The following is an 18,949-nucleotide window of genomic DNA, read 5'->3' as shown; positions in this document are numbered from 1 at the left end:
ATTGCATCAGTCCAGCTCCATTTGCCACGGTCATACAGCTTCCTTTGTTTATGCTCAAATGCCTACTAGTTTAAATGCAGTTTATGGAACTGCGGTTTTACGCTGAGGCCATCTTCTTGCTACATAATTGTGGGCTGAGTTTCTAAACAAGCTAGGATGAGACTTTGAAAAACTCTTCAGAATGAGTGGGTGCTTTCGTAGGCCCATTCTGGTTCATTTCCTTTTTAAGAAAGCACCACATACCACAGGGTTCAGATCTAATTGGGGATTATTACTATCATTATAATAAAAAAGCTTAGGAATTGTTCCCTCACTTTCAACCAATCACATACAAACTTTCCGCCCTCTGTATGTAAAATGCTCGGCTTTATTCACAGTTTTCTTGAGTAAGCTAAAGGTCAATTTTTAAAACCTCTTAGCTCCACTACTTCACTTTTGAATGAACTGATGAATAGACACACTTCTCATAACTGAAGCCATATTTGCTATGATGTATTATTGTAATAGGAACTGGGGAGGTGGGGGGAGAGAGAAATATTCAAGGCAGACATTTCTCCCAACAAGAAGAGGAAGCTGTTGTGTGTTAACCTGCAAGGTACTTCAAAAAGCACTCATACTCAGGTTTTAATAGTGGTAAGCAAAGTTACTGAAATGTAAAAAAGTGATCAAAAGGCAGGTGACTGATCAATAGACAGTCTATTACATGCCTAACAGTACAAACTGAGCTCATGGCTTGTTGTTCTTTGCCAGGCATAGGCAAACTCGGCCCTCCAGATGTTTTGGGACTACAACTCCCATGATCCCTAGCTAACAGGACCAGTGGTCAGGGATGATGGGAATTGTAGTCCCAAAAACATCTGGAGGGCCGAGTTCTTCGCTCTTTGTACCTGGGAAGTGCCTGGGCTCCCTTCTCTTTTTATAGCATGTTTTTAAGATTTTCCAACTCTCAGCCCAACTGCTGTCATGTTCCATAATAACAATAACAATATCCATACAGGGTGTCATAGACATCAAGTTGGTGATCGACATAAAATTATCAACAACATAGCATGATGAAGAACACATGACAACTAACAAATCAGTGAATCGGATTGCTGAGTCGGCTGAATCAGGAAAACACTGGGGGAACCAATATGTTTTGATCAGGCAGGTTGATACCGTAGGCACCTGCCTGATTTTTACTGAGGGTACATTTCAAAGAGCAGGTGCCACAACCATAAAGCCTTGGTTTTTGTAGACATAAGGTGAGCCTAGACAGCATCATAAAAAGCAGAGACATCACCTTGTCAACAAAGGTCCGTATAGTTAAAGCTATGGTTTTCCCAGTAGTGATGTATGGAAGTGAGAGCTGGACCATAAAGAAGGCTGATCGCCGAAGAATTGATGCTTTTGAATTCTGGTGCTGGAAGAGACTCTTGAGAGTCCCATGGACTGCAAGAAGATCAAACTTATCCATTCTGAAGGAAATCAGCCGTGAGTGCTCACTGGAAGGACAGATCGTGAAGCTGAAGCTCCAATACTTTGGCCACCTCATGAGAAGAGAAGACTCCCTGGAAAAGACCCTGATGTTGGGAAAGATGGAGGGCACAAGGAGAAGGGGACGACAGAGGACGAGATGGTTGGACAGTGTTCTCGAAGCTACCAGCATGAGTTTGACCAAACTGCGGGAGGCAGTGGAACACAGGAATGCCTGACGTGCTCTGGTCCATGGGGTCACGAAGAGTCGGACACAACTAAACAACTAAACAACAACAAGTTCAGCCTCAGAAGTATGTAGCACTGCTAAGAGTGTTTCTCCTGAGGAACACAGTGTCCAAGCAGGGTGCACAAGGTAAAGTGATTCCAAAGATAATTTGATCCCAAGTTGTTGAGGGCTTTCTATGTTAAAAGCAAAACCTTGGTCTGGTACGATACTGACATCCAGTGCAGTTCTTTTCAGCAGCAGTGTTCCGTGTTATCAAATGGACGCAATCTTGTTGCAGTAATGTTGCTCCTTCAAACTTGTACACCTTTGCTAAAATACCCTCTATTTCTGCATTAGTGTATTTCTTCTTTCCACTGGTAAATGAGCATGGGAACATGTTCATGGCTACTCTTAGAAACCTAGAGCCTTCCAAAGCTAATTCAAGTGTGTCAGTGATAAAGCAATGGAACTCCCACAGCGCAATATTTCATCCCATGAATGGCTTTGCATGTTCTATGCTGGGGTGTTGCCCTCTACGATCAGCTAAACTTCATGTCCTGAGTTTTGGTTGTTAAATGTGAAAACATCTCATTTTTAGACTCAGGGTGCCTTGACCTACATACGCGATGTACCAACCAAAGTCTGGCTTTCAAAGTCATTCTGATTTACAATCTGGTTTCCACCCTTCAAATTCCACTGAAGTTGCTCTCACTGAGATCATAGACTTCATTCTTGTTATCAGATCTACAGGTATCTGTTTTGTACTTGACCTGTGATACAGCTAGCCACTCTGTCCTTCTTGGCTCCCTCCTTGTTTTGGGCTTCCATTCTTCTGTTCTTTTCTACTTCCTCTCCTATTTGGTTAGGGTTGCCATATTTCAAAAAAAAAAAAATAAAGACCAGGACACACCAAAGTTGTTTAGCTTTTTTAAATACAAAACACCAAAAAAACCCGTGATTTTTCAATTGACTTGCCTAAGATCCAGAACAACGCACCATAGGAAATTCCCCCTGGATGTTAATTCCGCCTTTGAAATCCTGGTTATGTCCAGACACATGGCAATCCTATACTTGGTGATCACGATTCAATATTTCTAGAGGGGAAGTTCCTCAGCAACCTTCCTCTGTCTGGAAGACCCACCAAATCATGGCTTTTACTTCCACATGTAGATGGCGACAAGCAATGTCTCTCTAGCCAGTCTCACCTCGCCATTAGCCTGATGGATAGATCAATGGATACAGAGGGAAGAACTGTACATTATATTGTGGCCTAAACTTACAATATTGGCTGTGACTTTTCTGTGGTAGGACAATCTGTAAAGATGGAGAATAGATTACACTTAACTGATATAATCAACTCTAAACTATTATACAAACCTACTTAACATTTGATTGTATAATTTACATTGTATACACACATGTTTCTTGGGGATGGGGTTATATGGGGACTATTTGGTTGTGCAGTAGTACCTCCGGTTACATACACTTCAGGTTACATACTGTCAGGGAATCAGGAGCAGGAGCACTAGGGAGAGAGGATTGGGAGAGCGAAGGGGAAGAATCCGAGGGCAGCGTAGGGGAGTATGACAGTGGCCCGAGAGATTCCATGAGCTTCTCCAGCGAATCAGAAGATTCCCAGAAGGGGGCGCCGATGGTCAGGGCAAGGGGGGTCCCAGGGGGGACGCACCAGAAACAAGGAGCCAGAGGGGAACCCCAAAGCAGCAGTGGAGGATCGGGACCAGTTTCCCCACCAGAGCGTAGTGGGGGGGAGGAGTCACATGTGTCAGGAGCAGTGTCTCCTCCAGAGAGGGAGTCAGGGCTGACCACGCCTCCAACGGAGGGGAGGTCAGTTGCAGCTAGCCCCCCCGATGGGGGAAGCAGTGACAGCAGCAGTGGAACGGTCAGGAGGAAAGCTGCTGGCTGGGCGCGTGCGCCAAGTTCAAATGTGCAGGCGCGCGGAACAGCAGGAGACCCGGATGGGGAACCAGCTCCTAAAGCCCGCCGGAGGGAGGGAGAAGGCTCAGGGGAATCAGCGGGAGAAGAGGCTAGAAAGGGCGGAACCCCGGCGGGCAGGCGGACCCAGAGGAGGAAGGAGCAGCGGAGAAGGTGGAGCAAGGCTAGAATCTTAAATTGGTGTCAAGGGGGAGGAGACTCAGACGGAGCATCAGTGGTCTGACACTTTAGACGTGGGGCTGCGCGCTGCGGCTCTGGAAGTGAAACTGAACTTCAATAAAGACTTTTATACTTAACAACGAAGCAGCGTTGGTCCTTTGTGAGCTGGGACCTAGGGTAGCTCTGACACATACGCTTCAGGTTACACACTCTGCTAACCTAGAAATAGTGCTTCAGGTTAAGAACTTTGCTTCAAGATAAGAACAGAAATCGGGCTCCGGCGGCGTGGCGGCAGCTGGAGGCCCCATTAGCTAAAGTGGTGCTTCAGGTTAAGAACAGTTTCAGGTTAAGTACGGACCTCCGGAACGAATTAAGTACTTAACCCGAGGTACCACTGTAAGTACTCTCAGAAACTGAAAAATAAGAACTAAGAACTAAGAAGAACTAAGAAAGAAAGGAAACCTCTCAGCATGTGACGTGAGCCATTCTGGTTCTCCTTTGTCTCCCCATTTCCTGCTACGCTCTGGAGAAGTGGAAGCATGTTTGCACATGAATCATGGCAAGTTGTGACTATAATGAGCATAGGTGCGGAAATGAGAATAGCCATTCCCAAAGCTTCCAGTTCTCTGGGCAGCAGAACTGGTGGATATCCTTGAATTCTTCCCTGAATTCCAAACAATACTCGGTAAGGTTGCCTGTTTGTCATAATAGCATAATACCAAGCGCACACAAAAGTATTTTCTGGACTTCATGGTGGAGAAACTGAAAAAGCACCTTCAACCACCTGTGCAAACATTTTACATCAAGAAAGGGAAAAAGAGGAAGAGGGAAAGGAACTACAATGGAGCAGAGTGTGTGGAGTATTTGGAGTCCTGGGCAAACATTTCATCTGTGCGGAGGAAGGAGGATATTATGATCATGCCTGCTGGTCCAGCCCTATCAAAATCTCTATCACTGGTAGTGACTGGGACAAACAAGACAAGAGTGTAAAGCAAATTCATGGAGGATTAGACAAATTTATGTAGAGCAAGACTATCAATGGTTATTAGCCACAATAGCTATGTTCTACGCCTGACCCATTGCCTACACTTACAGAACAAACTTTTCTAACCAGGAATACGTCCCAGTGATTTCAAAGAAATAAATAACTACCTGAGGTTTGCAAGACATCTGAAGGCAGCCCTGTTTAGGGAAGTTTTTAATGACTGATGTTTTAATGTATTTTTAATCTTTTGTTGGAAGCCGCCCAGAGTGGCTGGGGAAACCCAGCCAGATGGGCAGGGTATAAATATTATTATTATTATTATTATTATTATTATTATTATTATTATTACTACTACTACTACTATTATTATTATTATTATTATTATTATTATTATTATTTCCCAAGTCTTATAGGGGAGTTAAATAGGTAACACCTTAAAGCCCTGAATGGTTTGGGGCCCAAGTTTTTGCAGGGGCGCTTTCTCTAATCCCAGTCAACTAAGCCTTTAAGATCTGCTGAGAAGCGTCTTGAGGTCCAGCCCATGAGGATGCAAACTATTGCCTTCTCTGTGGTGGCCCCTCAATCATGGAATTCCCTCCCCGTAGAGTTGTTTGTTGTCGTCCCCTCCCCAACATTTTTAGGTGCCACCTAAGTGCACTTGTCTGTCCAAGCCATCAGGAAAGGGTGACTGTTGCTAATCCCTACTTGCAGGGAGTTATTGTCATTTTGCCATGTGTTTTTAACGTTTTGTAAGATTGGATGGTAGGCCAACCACCCTGAGCTCCTTCCAAGGAAGGGCAGGGTAAAAATAGAACAAAACAATTAATTAATACTTGGTGAGACTAATGACTCATAAGCAGTTCTCTTTTTACCTTTGCGCTTTCTTCTTAATGTAGGGTCCCCTCTTGCCTAAAGCACAGGAGTGGATCTGCATAGCTGCTTCTCACACGCAAACCTAGAGACCATGTGAGAGGGACCAGAGCATCCCACACTGTCTGCTGGTATGTGAAATAATTGCCTCATCATCAGATCCCACACAATCCAGAGCAATATGAGAAGTGGCTAGGTTTCTGTAACTCCTATGGCACTGGGGTAATGTAGGAAGAGGACTCAAGAGTTCTAGGAAAGTAGAAGTTGTAGTTCCTGCCAGGTGACAGCAAAGCATACCAGATTATGATTAAAAGATGAGGAAATGGGACCCAAGCCCTTAAAAGGTATCAGACGGTCAGCTTCCTCAAGATGAACCAGCTCCCAGCTATTTATTTAGAAAAAAACAAATATGAGCAATCTTTAGTCCATAACTTTAAAGACAACACCATAAGCTTATTCCCAAGGGTCACCACACTCTCATTCGAACCCATTATGTCATGGGTCTTTGTAGCACCCTGCAATTCCAGGCAAACCTTTGGGGAAAGTAATTACTAATATGTTTGTGGATTGCCCCTTAAATTATGTTGATGTCATGTTAGTACAGGACGCAGGTGGCGCTGTGGGTTAAACCACAGAGCCTAGGACTTGCCGATCAGAAGGTCGGCGGTTCGAATCCCCGCGATGGGGTGAGCTCCCATTGCTCGGTCCCTGCTCCTGCCAACCTAGCAGTTCGAAAGCACGTCAAAGTGCAAGTAGATAAATAGGTACCACTCTGGCAGGAAGGTAAATGGTGTTTCCGTGTGCTGCTCTGGTTCGCCAGAAGCGGCTTAGTCATGCTGGCCACATGACCCGGAAGCGGTATGCCGGCTCCCTCGGCCAGTAAAGCGAGATGAGCGCCACAACCCCAGAGTCGGTCACAACTGGACCTAATGGTCAGGGGTCCCTTTACCTTTACTTTACATGTTAGTACAAGTTGCCCACGTGCATGACAGCACCATAAGACTGCTCAGCCCATTACGCTAAAATCCTGCGTTCCCCACCACAACTGAACCTGAACTAGAACAAAGGGCTAGATCCTCGCAAGGAATATACTGTAATGCAAACAGCTAGTTAGGAAGAACTCTTTCAAACACAAGTGTATTTCAGCTGGTTTGAACTCGAACTGCCCCTTCTTTAATGCACTATTATTATTATTATTATTATTATTAATAATAATAATATTATTATTTCAACTTATAAACCGCTCTATACCCAGAGGTCTCAGGGTGGTTCACAACAAGACCACAACATATAAAATCAAACGCCCACCATCCATGTTACTTTTGATATTGCTGTTCTTTCAACAATTTATATACAGTGGTACCTCGCAAGACGAATGCCTCGTAAGACGAAAAACTCGCAAGACGAAAGAGTTTTTCGTTTTTTGAGTTGCTTCGCAAGACGAATTTCCCTATGGGCTTGCTTCGCAAGACGAAAACGTCTTGCAAGTTTGTTGAATGCATTGATTTTCAATGCATTCCTATGGGAATCCGTGCTTCGCAAGACGAAAAATTCGCAAGACGAAAAAACTCGCAGAACGAATTAATTTCGTCTTGCGAGGTACCACTGTACCGCTCAACACTGTAGTTTCTTAATAGGAGTCAGCTCTTGATATGTGCAAAAATGAAGGCTAATTCTAAGGCTCAGGTACCACAGTAGCTTCTAGAAAGGCTGTTGCTGTTTCAGCTTAAACATTTTTAGGGGAGAGAGGAGGATTCTTGAGTGTCTCTTAAAAGCAATTTAGCAAGCACCCCTTTCATGAGTAATTCCCAGACTATTCCTGGGCACATTAGGGGGATCACAAGAGATTAATTAATTAATTAACTGACTAACAGCTCTCCCTCAACTGAGAGTGGGCGCGACTCAAGTTCTTAAGTTATTTTTTTATATAAAGGAGCAGCAGAATTCTTAATCTTCAGACGAGGGCCGCCTGCTGTGTCTCTGCATGAATCTCTGTATTGGGTTTGCCACCTTTCAGTGAAGAGTCACACCTAGAGGAGATCCATAGCAGGGCACTGTTCTTGCTGTCTCACCGATGGGGACAGGGAATAGAGTCTTCTTCCATTGTTGGTGAGGTTTCGGGGCTACCTTAAGACCTAGCAGGTGTTTACTGGGATTAAAATGGAAGAGCGGGTTCTCTGCTGCTGATACTGCAATGTTTTAATTGACTGATTGTTTTGATTGGTTGGTTTTTTAATTGGTTTTGCTGTTGCTTTAATGAATATTGTAAACCGCCTTGCGATCTTGTTATGTGAAAGGAGACACAAAAACAGAGTAAATATGCAAGTGAGCAAGAAAACAAGTAATTCATAAACCAGGGGTGGTTAGACCACAGCCTGCAGACCATATTCAGATCCACAAGAGGCATAAAAGGAAACACTCTTGGGTGTAAAAGTGCCTGTCCACGCCCCCCCATTTAATTTGGTGGGAGTGCCTCAGCTGAAGTGAGGAGGGGACTACCTTACATATTCCTCTCAAATGTCATGAACTGCAGGTCCACGTGACCAAGTTCCATGTGGACTCTGACTGCAAGAGATTGTCTCTCAGTGGGAAAATGACTCATGCATTCTATATTAATACTGTGCACATGGAGTAAACAAATTCTAAGACAAGGACTTGAATCTGCCCAGCCCAAATTTAAATATCTTTACAACGAATGCTGTTCCTTTCATGCTATGTTCACAGTGTTATTGGGACTTAGGTAAAGACTTCTTTTGCTGTGCCAGAAAGAACCTTTCAGTTGTTATTTTGTCTAATCTGAGCAATTGCAAGCCACACCCAACCTGAACAATCATGTTCCCACGGGTGACAGAGTGATGCTGGTTCCAGATGATTGGGGATATGATATGATTAAACAAGAGGGAGAATGCCATATTTAGAATTTGTGGGCGGAATTGCAAAGTGGTGTACAAACACTATTCCTGGTTTGTTCATTTGTTTTAAATTCAACGTGCAAGATTTCTGATTTTTCTTTTTCTTTTTACAGGCATGTTCTTGCAGAGCATCCATTTGGAATGCAATACAGATGTCTGGTGTGTACAATAGGCAGATTTATTCCTTCATGCAAATATTTATCATGAAGCTCAACACCATCCCAAATCTCCAGGAACTGGATGAAAAGAAACTCAGCCAAGCCTAACAATATTGACTACCAGTGGTTGAGACCAATGCTCTCAGTGTTAACACTGATGTCAGACAATGTATTAATATATATAGATTGTGCCACAAAGCAATTTTATTTGCTCTTTGTAGATTTTTTAAAATTATTTTAAAAAATGGATCTGAGGAGGGAGCACACCTAATTTTGATAAACTTTAAATCTTACAGATTCATACTTGGAGGCATCCACCCACCCCTCATCTCCATGTGGATATTTGTGAAAACCTATTAAATCCATGCGGGTGGCACTGTGGGTTAAACCACAGAGCCTAGGGCTTGCCAATCAGAAGGTCGGTTGTTCGAATCCCCACGATGGGGTGAGCTTCCATTGTTGGGTCCCTGCTCCTGCCAACCTAGCAGTTTCAAAGCACATCAAAGTGCAAGTAGATAAATAGGTACTGCTCTGGCGGGAAGGTAAACAACATTTCCGTGTGCTGCTCTGGTTCGCCAGAAGCAGCTTAGTCATGCTGGCCACATGACCCGGAAGCTGTACGCCAGCTGCCTCGGCCAATAAAGCGAGATGAGCGCCACAATCCCAGAGTTGTCCGCGACTAGACCTAATGGTCAGGGGTCCCTTTACCTTTTACCTATTAAATCCATCAAGAATACAATTCTCCAAATAAACATTTTTAAAGAAAGGATTTACCGTATTTTTCGCTCGATAACACGCACCTGACCATAACACGCACATCGTTTTTAGAGGAGGAAAACAAGGGAAAAAACATTCTGAATGAAACAGTGGATGTATCATTTTTGTGCTTCATGCTGTGGCCACAGACATGTGATCTGATGGTGAATTTGGGGTGACCCAATGCAAAAATCCTGAGAATCCCTGTGGATCCATGCTTTGTAACCACGTTTTTGCACCATTGCAGCCCCAGGCAACAGTGGGTGTGTGATTTTGGGGGGGGGGCAGGCTGTAGCCATGGACATGCTATGTGCTCTGATGGTGAATTTGGGGTGACCCAATGCAAAGATCCTGAGGATCCATGTTTTGTAACCACGTTTTTGCACCATTGCAGCCCCAGGCAACAGTGGGTGCGTGATTTGGGGGGGGCAGGCTGTAGCCATGGACATGCTATGTGATCTGATGGTGAATTTGGGGTGACCCAATGCAAAGATCCTGAGGATCCATGTGGATCCATGCTTTTTAACCACATTTTTGCACCATTGCAGCCCCAGGCAACAGTGCGTGTGTGATTTTTGGGGGGCAGGCTGTAGCCATGGACATGCTATGTGATCTGATGGTGAATTTGGGGTGACCCAATGCAAAGATCCTGAGGATCCATGTGGATCCATGCTTTTTAACCACATTTTAAGTGGGGAAGGAAGGAAAAATACAGAATGGACAAGGAGCACGAGAGGGGTGTGCAGAGAAGCAGCTGGCTAAGAATACAGGAGAGGGGTATAACGGGAGGGAGGAAAGGAAGGCAAAAGTATTCCCTCACCTACCCACCCAAGCCAGCCAGCTCGCGCTCTCTCTCTCTCTCTCTCTCTCTCTCTCTCCCTCCTGCATGTTTTCAGCAGCACCGGAGCACAGAGACGACACTCTGCTTGCCTGGAGGGGAGGGGCTTTCCCTGCTCTTTGTTCCGTTTGAGCAAACACAGCAAGGAAACAGAGGAGGGTGGGCAGTAAGACCCTGAGGCAGAATGCAGGAAAGCAGCCACTTCCTCTTTTCAGGTTTCCCTTCTCCGAGACGCGCGATTTGATTTTTGCCTGATTTTTTTTGCCATTTGGCTCCAGGGACCACACATTCGCTCAATAACACGCACAGACATTTCCCCTTCCTTTTTAGGAGAAAAAATCTGCGTGTTATAGAGGGAAAAATACGGTACTCCTAGGAATGGCTATAGAGTACCAAATGGAGTTGATAGAATCATGATAGAGCTGCAATAACGGTTGGGTCGTTATTTCATCGCTGTCTAAAAATGATTCTCCATAAATTCCATAAGAGGCTCACCAGCTATGAGGAAGGAACTATGCACATCAGAAGAATGAAAGGGATCCCAAAAGTAGCACAACAAGACAAACAGGAGTACTTGTAATGCAAGGTCAGGATTTTCAAAATCCATCAATTAATTTAACACCTGTGTGCCAACAACAACAAATTACCATGTAATGTTATTTTAAAACTTCCCTCTGGCACAGTTTTAAGTGAGTAGTCTGCAAATGCTATGGTAGCTTCTGTGTGCAAATCCCCATACAAGCACACCCACAGCTGTCATAGAACAAGCAGACAGTGAAATCATTCAAAAAACCCAGCACATAGCCAATGAGATTCACAGGAAGGGATTTTAATGACCTTCCCTGAGCTTGTAATGCAACATGTCAAACTTGCAAGGGAGAACAATGTGTGTGATGTGTCCTAAATATGTTCCCCATTCACTAGCAACAGAAGAAACCTGGGCATGCTCTAGGATGCAATCCCAGTCCACAGTGAGTGATGGCAAGGTCCAACTGTTGCATGTGTGAATAGGCTACACTCTAGAACAGACTTCCCCAACCTGCTGCCCTGCAGATGTTTTCAACTGCAGCTTCCATCAACCTCACCTAGGGCATCGTAGTCCAAAACATATGGAACCCCAGAACACATTTAGCGGGTGTGCAGGGGGAGGAGAGGGGGAAATTCTGTTGCACAAACCTACCGTAAGTCCTTACACTACGGTAAATTCCCAAATGGATACAAGTCAAGGCTGGGAAAAGCTGCTCTGCTCTGGAACATGGATCGAACTGTTCTTCAAGAGCGCAAGCCTTATCTAGCGGATGCACAGAAGCGCCTTGGCTTCTGCGCTCCCTGAAAGTCTGAAAACTACAGTGATATCAAATACTCTGAGAACAGGAATTTGAAGTACATCCAACACCAGCATATACAAAGGAGGATTTTGAGAGACATGCTTGGAAGCAAATCTGTTCCAACAAAGGCTCTGAACAGAGGATTTCCTGTTATGTTAAATGGGGTGGTGCTACTCTAAAAACAGTCCCAAAGGTGAATACTGTGTGAACCTATTAATACCACTACATATTCAGAGAGGGCCCACTAATTCATTAGAAAGCGGGGGGAAAAAAAAAAGAGTACGTAGAATGAACCATTAAAAACACACCACTTTATATTTTTAAGAAAAAAATGTCAGCACATTAAAACATCAAATAAAACAATCCAGAATGAAAAAAGTCAGATATAAAGTATAGCTTCAAAGTACATTCATGAGAGCGGCCATCACAAATGGGAGCCAAACTTTTTTTATTTCCTTTTTTCCTTCTTTTCCCTTTCCTTTCCTTTCTTTACATTCCATCATCATCATCACCACCACCATCATCATCATCATCATCATCATCATTATTATTATTATTATTATTCCTTCTCCTTCTTTCCCCCCTCTTTCTTTGTTTTTGTTTTGGCATCCTGGGACACTATTGGGATCATACACACATGAAGCTGACCAACAGTTTGTGAAAGACCTTGTGTGAGAGGCAGGGAAGGGAAGATCTCCCAGGGTGGGCGACTGGGAGAAGAAAGGGAAGATCCCAGGTGAGAGCTGGGGGGATCCACCCTTTTCCGTGAGAAACAAGGGTTCAGCTCTAGCTTTTAGGAAGGACTATGTCTTTCTTTCTTTCTTTCTTTCTTTCTTTCTTTCTTTCTTTCGTTTTCATTTAGATTAATTTGTTTTTTAGTGTATTATGAAAAAGCTTCTTTTTTATTTTTTTAAAATGCTTTATTGATTTTAAAAACAACACAACACAAAACAGTCAACAAAAACAATCCAAAATCGATACTTATTACCAAAAAGGGGGAAAAAACGATTTGGGTTCATACATAACTAATTCCGACCAATCCCCCCATTGTGGTTCCTAAATTACATTTTTGACTACACACTTAACTTTATCTCTCCTAAGTTGTTTCAGTTGTATTGGTTTTGTAAAATTCTCTTTTTCATGCAGAAGTCAATCCAGGCCTGCCAAAGAATTTAGATTTTTTACAATGTTCTTTTAGGTATACTCTGTAAATGTCCCACTTTCTATTAAATATTTGGTCTGTATCATCTTGGAATCTTGCTGTCAATCTTGTTAACTCTGCATATTCTAACATTTTGCTCTGCCAATCCAATTTAGAACTTCAATAAAAAAAAATTAAATGAAAAACAAATGGGAACCAAGCTCGACTTCCACTCAGAAATGACGCAAGCCCCCTCCCGCTGCTAAAATGCTGCCTGGGGGGCCCAGCAATGAGAAGAAGAAAATACTGGCCAGCCACATTGAGAAAATGGTGGTCTAGCACTATGTTCCAAGTCTCCCCAATTTTTGGTGCTGGCTTTGCTTATCCTAAGAACCATTTTTTTAAAAGGGTGAATTTCAAAAGCTGATATCAGATACAGTTCCCTTTGAACGAACATGACTAATCCCCAAGCCCTTCCTTTCCTTCCTTTCTCTCTCTCTTTCCGTCCTAATACTTCAGCTTCCTGGCTCACACCCTGCATTTCATGTTGTCATCGACAGTTTCAGTGAAGACAATAGCTTCCAGCAATGCCTAGTCAAGCCTAGTCACCTTGGTTTAAGAGGCAATAAACGCTGAGGCAATTTTCTTCCAAGCTGCCTCTTTTCACTGCCTATAGATAAGCCAAGTAGAAGAGGCAGGTGGATCTTGCTTTGTCAGAAGCTGCGGGCTCAGCTGTGTTTCCGCTTGCCCCCGTGTCTTATTCCACTTATTCCACACTTTCTGAGAGCTTTTTCTTTTGGTCTGCCATTTCCCCCTGCTGTTTACTGCTGAATTGGCTCAAACGACAACCCGCAGAAAACCTGATTGACCTCTGTTACGATTCAGTGGTAAACAACGGGTTTTCCGGGGCAAAACGACTCAGAGGGTTATCTAGTTCATTCTGCTTGCAATGCAGGAATATGCAAATGCCCCAAACAGGGATTGAACCTGCAACCTTGGCATTATCAGCACCATGCTCTAACCAACTGAGCTCTCCAGGCTGTACTCGCTAAACTGTCAATCTTGCTCTTCCCACCCTGCTTCAATCAGGAGTATTGCCTTTTTTAAAGTGATAAAAGTATTGCAAGAACACTCATATACATACAGTGGTACCTCGGGTTAAGTACTTAATTCGTTCCAGAGGTCCGTTCTTAACCTGAAACTGTTCTTAACCTGAAGCACCACTTTAGCTAATGGGGCCTCCTGCTGCCGCCGCGCCGCTGGAGCTCAATTTCTGTACTTATTCTGAAGCAAAGTTCTTAACCTAAAGCACTATTTCTGGGTTAGCGGAGTCTGTAACCTGAAGCGTATGTAACCTGAGGTACCACTGTATCTGTTGATTCTTACTCAGGGTGAAAATTCCTCCAGGGATACGAAGGAAAGGTTTATTGGAGACATAGGGGCCAACTCCCTGGGGCACCCACAAAATTCACCATGAAGGGGCCAAGCACCCACAAATTTCGGTGCCAGGGCCATGCACGCTGCATGGCACTCACAGCCCTGGACACCCATGGTTGCAAGGCCAATCTGGCACTCCTGCTTAGGGATACCATGAGGTACCAGCCAATCAGAGCCTCCCAATCAGGTTTACTGCTCATAATATGTCACCCCACATTTTCAACTTGCAGTATTAATTCCTGTAGATGTTCACATGCAGAATAGCCTCAGCTGTCACCTGACAACTTGATCACAAGATCAGGCAGTAGAATGCCCCACTCCCAGTCAATCCCATAGCTAAAAGCAAAAGAAAAACCTATGGCATCTATTCAAGTCTTATTAATATTTTCCCCCCAAAAGTTAAACAGAATCATGAATGCATTGTTTCATAGACAAAGCTGATTTCTGTTTTTAACCCAACAAACCAATCCCATCTTTTGTAAGTCAAGCAAACGAAACACCCAACCCTAACCTTTCGGGAATCTGCCATTTCAACAAGAATGATTTTTTTCTAACTGTTTTCAGCTTTCAGACCGCTTTTTCTAAAAGCCTATTCATGTTATTCACACCTGTGTCATCATGCATGAGCTTAAATATACGTCTTTCGCTGTGTGTACAAAGGCAGGGAAGTTACAACTGGGTGTGGCTTTTAGCAAATGTTCACGCCATGATTTATGTGCAGAAGACCATCTACATGCAGGTTGCGCACAGCTCCTTGCATGGAAGTGCTTTCTACGCAGGAAATATGTGATGTGTAAACCAAGTGGAACTCATTGAGACTTTAGGAGAATCACCCAACAACGACAAGAATTATATTTGAGAATAGACTGATGTGTTGGCAATCTGAAGACTGGACTATACTCTCTGTGGGTCTTCCCTTGGGATCGGTCTGGAAACTACAGTTGGTTCAGAATGCTGTGGCCAGGTTGCTGGATGGTGCACCTAGATGCACACATATTACATAAAGGCTGAGGGAACTGCACTGGCTACCAAACAGTCATCAGGCCAAGGTTCGTGGTCTTGTGGTTAACAACTTGGGACCAGGTTACCTGAAAGACCACCAAGCCCTGTAAGATCACTTAGATCAGGGGGATATTTCTGCTCATGGCAACACAGAATATCAGAGTGGTGACTCCAAAAAAGGCATTTTCTGCTGTTACCCTTGCACTGCGAAATGCCCTCTCCTTTCAAGCAGCACCCATCAGCTGCTTCTTGGAAAAAGTTATCTTTTTGTCCAGCTTTACCTGACCCATCCATACAATTGGTCCTTGTCTGATGTGTACAAATCCCCCAAACCTCTCTCTCTCTCTTTTGCTTTTTAATATTTTTTAAAATATTGCTTTCTTGGTTTTAGGTTGTATTTTTGTTTTATTGGTGCTGGGTCCCCAACACTGCCTTGTACTGATGTTGTTAACTTGCTGCATTATCCATTGCTTACGACGCCTCAGAGTGACTTACAATTATACAAACATACATGACACAAAATTTAATATACATCCAAAAAAATAAAAGAATGCCAATTGTCTAAAAGTGCGCAGGCTGCAATAAAGTAAAATGGACAAATTCTACTCCCACCCACCCACCCAACCCTAGTAAAAGATGAACACAGATACAGGCTAGAGTTTCATCATCCCCTATGACCCCAATGAAGACTCAAATATCTGGGTGACCAGGAAAACCTTTGAGAAAGAAACTTTTTAGAGAGAAACTGGGGGTGGGGGGATGATGGGGAGGAAGGGCCTTTGGCTGAGAAGCGGTATAAAACCTAACAAATAAAATTTGTGATTTTGCTGGAAAGAAAGGACTATACATTCCTATTATTTACAAACCTTTCACATTTCCTTTCGTGGGATGCACTCATTCTCTTCCTGGAAAGCTGGCCTTCCCATCAACAGCCTCTTTTACCACATCAAAATGTGATATCAGCCTCATGGGTCTGACTAAACAGATCTGGAAACCTCATTAAAAAATCTCCATCCCGTTTCAAGGAAGCCTGAAAAAAAGATGTCAAAGCTCCCAGAGCCACAAAGGCAAATAATAAACATTCAAACAAAGTACATGGGATATGATGAATTTTGCACAAAGGAGCCTAGTCAGGGTTCCCAACAAGGTAGGACTGTCCCCGTGGAAATATGCACCAAGGTTAGATCTTCAAGGAACTGTGTGCAGGCAGGTGAGAGGCAGGGCTTGCTACTGCATTCTCCTCAGGGATATTAGGCTGTAGATATGAAAATCCTGAACTGAATATTTGAAAAGCCCTATTATCCCTTTTACAGCCAATGGGCTATAACCATCACCCTTGAACATGCCCATGCCATTACAGTGAAGGGAGAGGATAGTCTTGCTATCGTTGGAATTTTAATGAAAACAAGCAAGGCTGCATCAAATCATCTCACATTTGAAAACTATAGCAAGGGAACACTCGACCTCTTTAGAAATTCAAGAATGAAACAGACACTTAACATTCTCCAAGTGGCATACAGAATGGAGGCGTGGTAGGAAACCTTTTGTCCCTTTCTGTCTGTGGATGGAGAGGCACCAGTCAACAGGTACCCATGAAATTTGTTCTGTGTAACCACAGTCTCTACAGCACTCAGAACAATGTTTTTTTATTCCCACAACGGCTAATTATATTTTGAGCACTGGAAAAGGCTGTTTCCTCACAGTAGTCCTTCAGGTTATGTGAAATACCCACAACAACCAGGGCAGGGAGAAGCAAATCCAGCCTCCAACAAGTGATTGGATGTAGAAATCTTTAGGCAAAGGTAAAGGGACCCCTTATTGTTAAGTCCAGTCGCAAACGACTCTGGGGTTGCGGCGCTCATTTTGCTTTACTGGCTGAGGGAGCTGGCGTTTGACCGCAGGCAGCTTCCGGGTCATGTGGCCAGCACGACTAAGCCGCTTCTGGTGAACCAGAGCAGCGCACAGAAACGCCAGAGCAGTACCTATTTATCTACTTGTACTTTTTGGCGTGCTATCGAATGGCTAGGTTGGCAGGAGCAGGGACCGAGCAACAGGAGCTCATGCCATTGCGGGGATTCGAACCGCCGACCTTCTGATCAGCAAGCCCTAGGCTCTGTGATTTAGACCACAGCGCCACCCACGTCCCAGAGAAATCTTTAGAAGCAGGTAAAAAGAACTAAGAGTGGCACTAATAGTTTCATTAAGTTTCATTAAGGATAAAATACAAATGTTGGTTAGGGTTACAGTCACAAGTGCATTTGCATGGGAGAATAGACCCTCTCCAGCTCAGGGCAGAGTGTGCATGTGGACTTATCTTCCAGGGAGACTGGCCCTCTCATCAGCATCCAAAGGGAAATAAAAATAATTCTTTGTATATCAGCTATTGCTTCCTCCTCTTCCTTTCTTTGAGTCACTGACCAAGCCCTTCCTCAATTTTTCCTCCCTGACTGAGCTGTTCGTATCCTCTCCACCCTTCCTTTGTGACCACAAGGGTTTTTTCACCCCCAATCTCAAGTTGGAGGAAGGCATGGGGGAAAACCTAAACAAAGTGAGAAAGGATGCCATTGGGGCCAGGGTGCTATACGCACAGTAAAACAGTTTGTCAGAGATCGTGGGATGTGCTCAAGCAGGCTGGGTAAAAGGGATGGCATTTTCAGCAAGGGATTTGCCCTCTGGTTATCTGATATAAGGTTTTCCCAGTATTAGGTGTAAGGTAAAGCATATCTTCTCTGCCTACTGCAGGGAAGGGAGGCACTTTAGCCCCCCACCCCCAAGTTATTAAGTAGGGGGCTGGGACCCCTCAAGTTTTGAGCGGTAACATCGCACATGAAGTCAGCATTTCGCACTACATCACTGAGCAGCAACATCGCACATGATGTCAGCACGAGCCACTTCAGCACATTGTGCAATGTTGTGACGTCAGCGAGTCAACCCCGGAACTGGTTCTCAATGCCACAGTATGATTCCTGGCATGAAATAAAAATAAACTGAAATAATAATAATAATAATAATAATAATAATAATAATAATAATTTATTATTTATATCCCGCCCATCTGGCTGGGTTTCCCCAGCCACTCTGGGCGGTTTCCAGCGAACACTAAAACACAGTATCGTATTAAACATTAAAAGCCTCCCTAAACAGGGCTGCCTTTAGATGTCTTCTAAAAGTTTGGTAGTTATTTTTCTCTTTGACACCTGGTGGGAGGGTGTTCCACAGGGCAGGTGCCACTACCGAGAAGGCCCTCTGCCTGGTTCCCTGTAACTTGGCTTCTCGCATCAAGGGAACCATCAGAAGGCCCTTGGCGCTGGACCTCAGTGTCCGGGCAGAACGATGGAGGTGGAGACGCTCCTTCAGGTATACTGGACTGAGTCCGTTTAGGGCTTTAAAGGTCAGCACCAACACTTTGAATTGTGCTCGGAAACGTACTGAAAGTATATATACTGAAAGTATATAATAAGGATAAAGGGAAGCATCTCTGGTCAAGTGCAAAATGCATGTCCCTTGTAATTATCAAACATCCCCACAAGGGCTTCTTGATCAGAGAGCTTTTGCTTCCAGACCCGCTCAAATAATCCCAAATGATCCTCTTCTAGTGCTGGATTTTTTTGTGCTGCTTGTCAGTATGGTTGGGCATCGAAGCAAACCACTGCAGGTTACAAACAGGATGACACACCACCCCCAACTTGTTGCGTTCGCAGTGTCCGCTAGAGCTAAGCCTTTGCA

Source organism: Podarcis filfolensis (assembly GCF_964270895.1).
Source record: "Podarcis filfolensis genome assembly, chromosome: 5".
Classification (NCBI taxonomy): domain Eukaryota; kingdom Metazoa; phylum Chordata; class Lepidosauria; order Squamata; family Lacertidae; genus Podarcis; species Podarcis filfolensis.
This window is presented reverse-complemented; position numbering follows the sequence as displayed.